At 43.5% G+C, this 6,875-nt stretch overlaps 1 long non-coding RNA gene across 1 annotated transcript; it reads right to left on the reverse strand.

The window, feature by feature from the left end:
* Positions 1-204: 204 nt before the first annotated feature.
* LOC149329186 (uncharacterized) lies at positions 205-6,540 on the reverse strand. Its single transcript, XR_016285550.1, has 3 exons — positions 6,286-6,540; positions 5,298-5,481; positions 205-1,231 (listed from the first exon to the last, which is right to left on the reverse strand). It is a non-coding gene; the product is annotated as an uncharacterized LOC149329186 (long non-coding RNA).
* Between the last annotated feature and the right edge of the window lie 335 nt (positions 6,541-6,875).

Below are 6,875 nucleotides of genomic sequence, written 5' to 3' on the forward strand. Positions count from 1 at the left end.
AAAAAAGAAAGAAAAATTATCGAAGCCTTTCGTATTCAGGAGGCGGGTGACATGTGTAAGCACTCCCTCCCTGGTGTTGGCAGAAAAAGAGATTGTTTATCGGCGCAACCGTATGCCTTGCAGGAGAGGGCAGGACGTAGTTAGACCTGTTGCGGATGACGAGGCACCTGCGTGTGCTCAGTGATACATATTTATGTTGTACAAGTGTCCAGTAAAGATAGTTGAAGTCTAGCGGGTGTCCTGTGTGTGTGTGTGTCTTGGTGTTGTGTGTGTTTCTTACTGCTAAGAATATGATTCCTTCACTATCAGAGTTAGGCGTCTAGTTGCCATTAGAGATTTGTAGCAGTTACATGCACTGGAGGGGTTTCTTTCCCTGTGTGCTTTCAAAAGCGCATGTATTTTCGCACGATGCAGCCAAATTTTGTCGAGCCACAGCGGCGAAAGTAATCATGTTTTGTACATTCCAGAAACTGATATGGCTACTACGAACAACTGGCTAAAAGTCTCGAACTGCAACCAGTTGCAAACCTGTGTTAGTTAAAAAGTTAATTATCAGAAATTAGTTAACCAGCTTACTAAATACACCTCACCGGCTTTCTGGTGTCTGCTAACACTGGTAATATTATGCAGCAAAAGCCATATTTTTGAAAACTACTTATTCTTCCCTGAAACACCTGGTGCATATAAATACTGCTCACTTTCCTGTACAACACAGAAACGAAATAATTTCTTCTGTAACATGAAAGTTCCATGAGCCACATAACAAACCCGTGGAAAAAAACTGCATGCATACACACACATCTCTCCAAAACAGCTAAAAAATCCCACATAGTGAAACAATGCCTACACTGTCTTAAGACCAACATTAAAGGCTGCAAACACTAGCGAATTAAAAGTCAAACAAATGCCAAACATATGCTAAATGTCCCCATGGATGTAGATATTAAGCTATGAGCTGATTTTAATAAAAATGCATCAGCACAGAAATGCTTAAGCGACTTTGTTGGTGCACTATCCTGACACTTGTCCTCAATATCAGGCAGCCTGCTTGTTGTTCATCATCATCATCAGCCTGACTATGCCCACTGCAGGGCAAAGGCCTCTCCCATGCCTCTCCAATTAACCCTGTCGTTACTTGTCTGCATCACCAGTGGAAGAGGTAGCGTCCTAGTGATGAGACGTGTGCACGAACAGGTAGCCTTCTCCATGGCAGAATGCAGCAGCAAGAGAACTGCACAAGAAAACATTCAAAGTATACAGTTATAGTAACTTCTAATAGAATCAAACACGGAGCAGCAACAATCAGTTAAATGTGCACTAAAATGCAGCACTCCGAGCGAGTTTGATAAGGCTGCTGAGTAATAGCATAAGCAGCAGTCACAAGACTAGAACTAAATGTAATGCGTCCTTGAACAAGAAAAAGCTATAACATACTGTTGTGTTCAATTCTGCCCCCACATTCGAAGACTGAATGATATTCACAGGAACTGACATTAACGTGTTACACCTAATTAGGCAGGCTCGAGACAAGGCGGTAGGTGACTATGGCATAGGTTCTAGGAACAGTAGGGGAGAGTTATTAGTAGAGTTCGCAGATAGAAATAGTTTACGTATTATGAATACCTTCTTCCGCAAACGAGCAAACAGGAAGTGGACGTGGAAGAGCCCCAATGGTGAGACTAAACATGAAATAGACTTCATACTGTGTGCACACCCTGGCATCGTAGAGGATGTGGAGGTCCTCGGTAAGGTCCGTTGTAGCGACCACAGAATGGTAAGGTCTCGTGTTAGCTTAGATTTGAAGAGGGAACGGAGGAAACTGGTGAAGCGAAAGGCTATTAACGAGTTAGCATTAAGAGGGAAGGTAGAGGAATTCAGACTGTCGCTGCAAAACAGATTTTCCGCTTTAACTGAAGAAGACAACTGCAGTGTTGAAACAATGAATGATAATCTTACAGCTATCGTTACAGAGTGCGCCGCAGAAGTAGGTGGTAGGATGGTTCGACAGGATACCAGCAAGCTATCTCAGGAGACTAAAGATCTGATTAAGAAACGCCAAAGCATGAGGACTTCTAACTCCACAGACAGGATAGAACTAGCAGATCTATCGAAGTTAATAAATAAGCGCAAGGTAGCCGACATAAGAAAGTTTAACGTGGAGAAAATCGAGCATGCTCTAAGGAACAGAGGTAGCCTAAAATCAGTGAGGAGAAAACTGGGCATAGGTAAAAACCAGATGTATGCGCTAAAAGACAAACAGGGCAATGTCATCAGCAATATGGATAAGATAGTTGAATTAGCCGAAGAATTCTACACAAATCTATACAGTAGCGAATGTAATCATCAAGTTACTGAGGGAGGCAGTCGAGCACAGCAATGGGACATCCTGCCAGTAACGAAGGAGGAAGTAAAGAAAGCCTTAGGAGCAATGCAAAGAGGGAAAGCAGCTGGTGAGGATCAGGTAACAGCAGATTTGTTGAAGTACGGAGGAGAGATTGTGCTACAAAAACTAGCCACCCTGTATACGCAGTGCCTTGTGACCTCGAGAGTACCAGAAGCTTGGAAGAACGCTAACATTATCTTAATTCATAAGAAAGGAGACGTCAAGGACTTGAAGAATTACAGACCAATCAGCTTATTGTCCATTGCCTACAAGGTATTTACTAAGGTAATCGCTAATAGAGTCAGGACAACCTTGGACTTTAGTCAACCAAATGATCAGGCAGGCTTTCGTAAAGGATACTCGACAATAGACCACATTCACACTATCAATCAGGTGATAGAGAAATGCGCAGAATATAACCAACCCCTATATATAGCCTTCATTGATTACGAGAAAGCATTTGACTCAGTGGAAACCTCAGCTGTCATGCAGACATTGCGGAATCAGGGTGTGGAAGAGTGTTATGTGAAAATATTGGAAGATATTTATAACGATTGCACAGCTACTATAGTTCTCCATAAAGTCAGCAATAAAATTCCAATACGGAAAGGTGTCAGGCAGGGAGACATGATCTCGCCAATGCTCTTCAATGCCTGCTTACAGGAGGTACTCTGGGGACTGGAATGGGAACAGTTAGGGATAAGAGTTAATGGAGAATACCTGAGTAATTTGCGATTCGCTGATGACATTGCCTTGCTAAGCCACTCAGGACAAGAACTGCAAAGCATGATCAACCAGTTAGACAGGCAGAGCAGAACGGTGGGGCTAAGAATTAACATGCAGCAAACCAAAGTAATGTTCAACAGCCTAGCAAGGGAACAGCAGTTCGCAATTGGTAGCGAGGTGCTGGAAGTAGTAAGAGAATATGTCTACTTAGGGCAGGTAGTGACCGCAGATCCGGATCATGAGAGGGAAATAACTAGAAGAATAAGAATGGGGTGGAGCGCATATAGCAGATTCTCTCAGATCATGATTGGTAGCTTACCAATATCCCTGAAGAGAAAAGTATACAACAGCTGTATCCTACCGGTACTCACCTATGGGGCAGAAACGTGAAGGCTAACAAAGAGGGTTCAGCTTAAGTTAAGAACAACGCAGCGAGCTATGGAAAGGAAAATGATAGGTGTAACGTTAAGAGATCGGAAGAGGGCGGAGTTGGTGAGGGAACAAACGCGGGTTAATGACATCTTAGTTGAAATCAAGAAGAAGAAATGGGGTTGGGCAGGGCATGTAATACGAAGGCAAGATAACCGCTGGTCCTTAAGGGTAACGGAGTGGATTCCAAGAGAAAGCAAACGCAGCAGGGGACGGCAGAAAGTTAGGTGGTCGGATGAGATTAAGAAGTTTGCGGGGATACAGTGGCGGCAAGTGACAAAGGACAGGGTTAATTGGAGAGACATGGGAGAGGCCTTTGCCCTGCAGTGGGTGTAGTCAGGCTGATGATGATGATGACCAAATTAGGCTACCACGAAGAGATATTTAGCCATTCCAGTCATATGAAGATAACATGCAGGCCATAAAATATAAAAATTATGTTGTGTTTCTGATTTGTCTGCACAAAAATTCAGGCAGCTTTTGTTTTCAAAAGTGATGGCACAAAGACATTGCAATATAATGCACATGTTGCTGTAGATAATATATCATTTGGAGCTATACCAGGTGTTAGGGGAAAATGTATGAACAAAGAGTACAAAGGTGAGCAAGTTCGTCAGGGCAAGAGTGGCACACTCTAAAGCAAATGAATCAAAATATTAAGGCACACACTGCATCAGATACAATACTTGTAAGTAAAGCTGCATAGAACTACAAGCGATAAAAGCCTCAGAAACGTGCCCCTAAGGGAGCAGCTGGACTGGTAGTTTTTTATTTGTCCCGCAGCACATCCCTCTAGTGCTGAGGCCTGCTCATATCTGTTTAAGTTAAGAATACAAGGGAAACAAGCAAACAAGTGTTCCAAAGAAGATAAAAATGTGCACTTAGGTTGTTCTTTAGGAAATTACCTGTCACTAATTGCAGCAATAAATACCTCAAGAAAGAAAATAAGTTATTTACACAGCTTATTACAAACCTTGATGGCACGGGAGAAAGGCAACATCAAATGCATCGGTTCAAGTAAAGCCAGGGGTCTTGTTAAGGTCACAGCAATATTTGTTGACTTAGGCTCAGCTAGTGTAATGCAATCAGTAACTGAACGTCGGCATGAATAAAAAAAACAATGCACCAATACTCAATTCCAAATGCATTTCAACTGTACAGTGCAGTCAGTTGTGACAAAGGGAGTGTGAAAGAAAACCTCAGCAATGCTCATGACATCGAATAAGCACCTTTCTTCTGTACAGCTAAAATATAAGCTTTGCAGGGTTTCATGTAATGCAAGGATAACCTGGTAAGGTATCAATTATTGATGCTAGCAACAAATATGCTTCTAAAGCAGAGTGCTCCACTTGAACGCCAATATTCAATTATGCATTGCCCGTTAGGCCATGCCTATCACATCACTGGTTCACTTCAAACATGCCATACCTTGTAAGAGGTAGGTACTGCTGAAGTAAACCTATAAAATTTATTTGCTGCTTTTAGACTGCTGTATAAAGGTCATGAAGCAGATAATTGTTTTAATTTGGTCTATACAGTGGTCAAGATTTCCAAGCACGAGAGGCATGAGGGAAAAAACTATAGAAAGCATTTCACACTATAACACAATGCACTTGACTAGGGGAGTGCTTTCATGACGCCCGCAATATCTTTTCCCTTTCTCTTGGTCCTCTTTTAAAAGAAAAAAAAACGAAAGAGAGAGGGAGCCTGGACCAGAAGATTTTTGGCAGGCTAAAAAATACAAGGAAAATATACCCACTTGTCTACCTATCCTTTTACAAGTGGCACATGCTTGATATCCAGTGTCAATGGCTGATAGGCTGAACCAGCAGGTCTTGATGTCATTTGCCTCTGGTTGAGGTAGCATTGGCTCGATGACAGATGAAAGCTGGTGCAAAAGTAGCGTGATGATACCAGTGGAGCAGCTGTAGTACAGGGCTTGACTGCGGGTGCATTTGAAGAAAGGCTGCATTAGAGCCATGCTTTCATAAACATCACAGAAGCCACATCCCATTAAAACCTCTAGCTGTTCAGTCCAATGTGTTCATGAGTGGAGGCTAATTATTAATTACCTATGCCTCCAATAGTTAGCAAAAAAATGGTTTACAAAGCTTGTCATACTTTTCTTAAAGCTATTATTCGCGAATCACGTTATACTTTTATCGCTTCAGACTGAAAATGGGGGAATGACAAATGTAGTGAACGTAAAAAAATAAAATGACAACAAACCTTCCATTGTGCGATTACCTCAGCTGCACTGCAATGGAATGGTTCTGCTATTTTTAATCGTCGTTTCGTTGACCTGAACTATCAAGAAACACAGCACTTGATGTGACTGCGACGTAGAACGGGCAATGCTCCTTATCCAGTAAACACTCAGGCAGCAGAATCAAAAGACGCACGCCGCTACAAGCACTTTTCGTTCTTATGGTCTCCTTTTCACGCGCTGCTCCTGTTCAGTCGGAATAACGAATCAAGCAGCACCCCATAGTTCTCGGCGTGCAACCAAATTCTATCACATAACTCCTGCGCCGAGGAGCTGACGCAAAGAGCGTGAGGCGGCGGGTTAAAAGTTGCATAGTTGGCAAGCGAGCGTGTCAGAACACCTTCTCTCTGCAAACGATCGCGTGGTGCCCGCATTTTGCACCTCACTGCGAACAAGACGTGAAGACCAACCCAAATGCATTCGCAGCCCTCAATCATACCCCCGACACATCGCAGAAGTCATTTTCCAGTTCTGTACTTACATTTGTCAACGTTCACGGCAAGCCGTTTCTTCTATCGGGCATCGGGCGCCGCCCGCTCTCGGCGTGGTTGCGTGCAGTACGTCAGAGCAGTTTTTGAGCACTGCGTGCGCGTAAGAACGTCTTCCGCAGCACTGGAGCCATCTGTCACCTTCCGAGTTCAGTCACACTACCACAACACTAACGAGGCCGCACATTTAACACAAACAAACTGAAGAAACGCACCCACATCACAACCGTCGCACCCCGCCAACAAAGAGTCGTTTTAGCGTCCTAAAAAAGATAGTGTAGCGCGCGGCCAACATGAGACTCGCAATCCGCCGCCAGCGAACGGAAAGGTGGCGCTAATGTCGCCTAACTTTACACGCGTTAAAAAAAGAATTGATAAAGCCCTTTTTGCCACAAACTTGTTGCATTAAACAACAAAATATTTTGTTTCAATTACAAAGTCAGCAAATTGGAATGATTGCGGTGAAAAAATGCGACTACTCACAACCATCTGTTTCTGGCGGCGCTGCGAACGAAAGCTTGGAAAACCGGGCAGCATGCCGGGTAGCTACAGGCGACGCATCTGGGGCCAGGAAAGCCGCAGC

The sequence above is a fragment of the Amblyomma mixtum genome, chromosome 9 (assembly GCF_055824585.1).
Source record: "Amblyomma mixtum isolate Tamu chromosome 9, ASM5582458v1, whole genome shotgun sequence".
Classification (NCBI taxonomy): Eukaryota; Metazoa; Arthropoda; class Arachnida; order Ixodida; family Ixodidae; genus Amblyomma; species Amblyomma mixtum.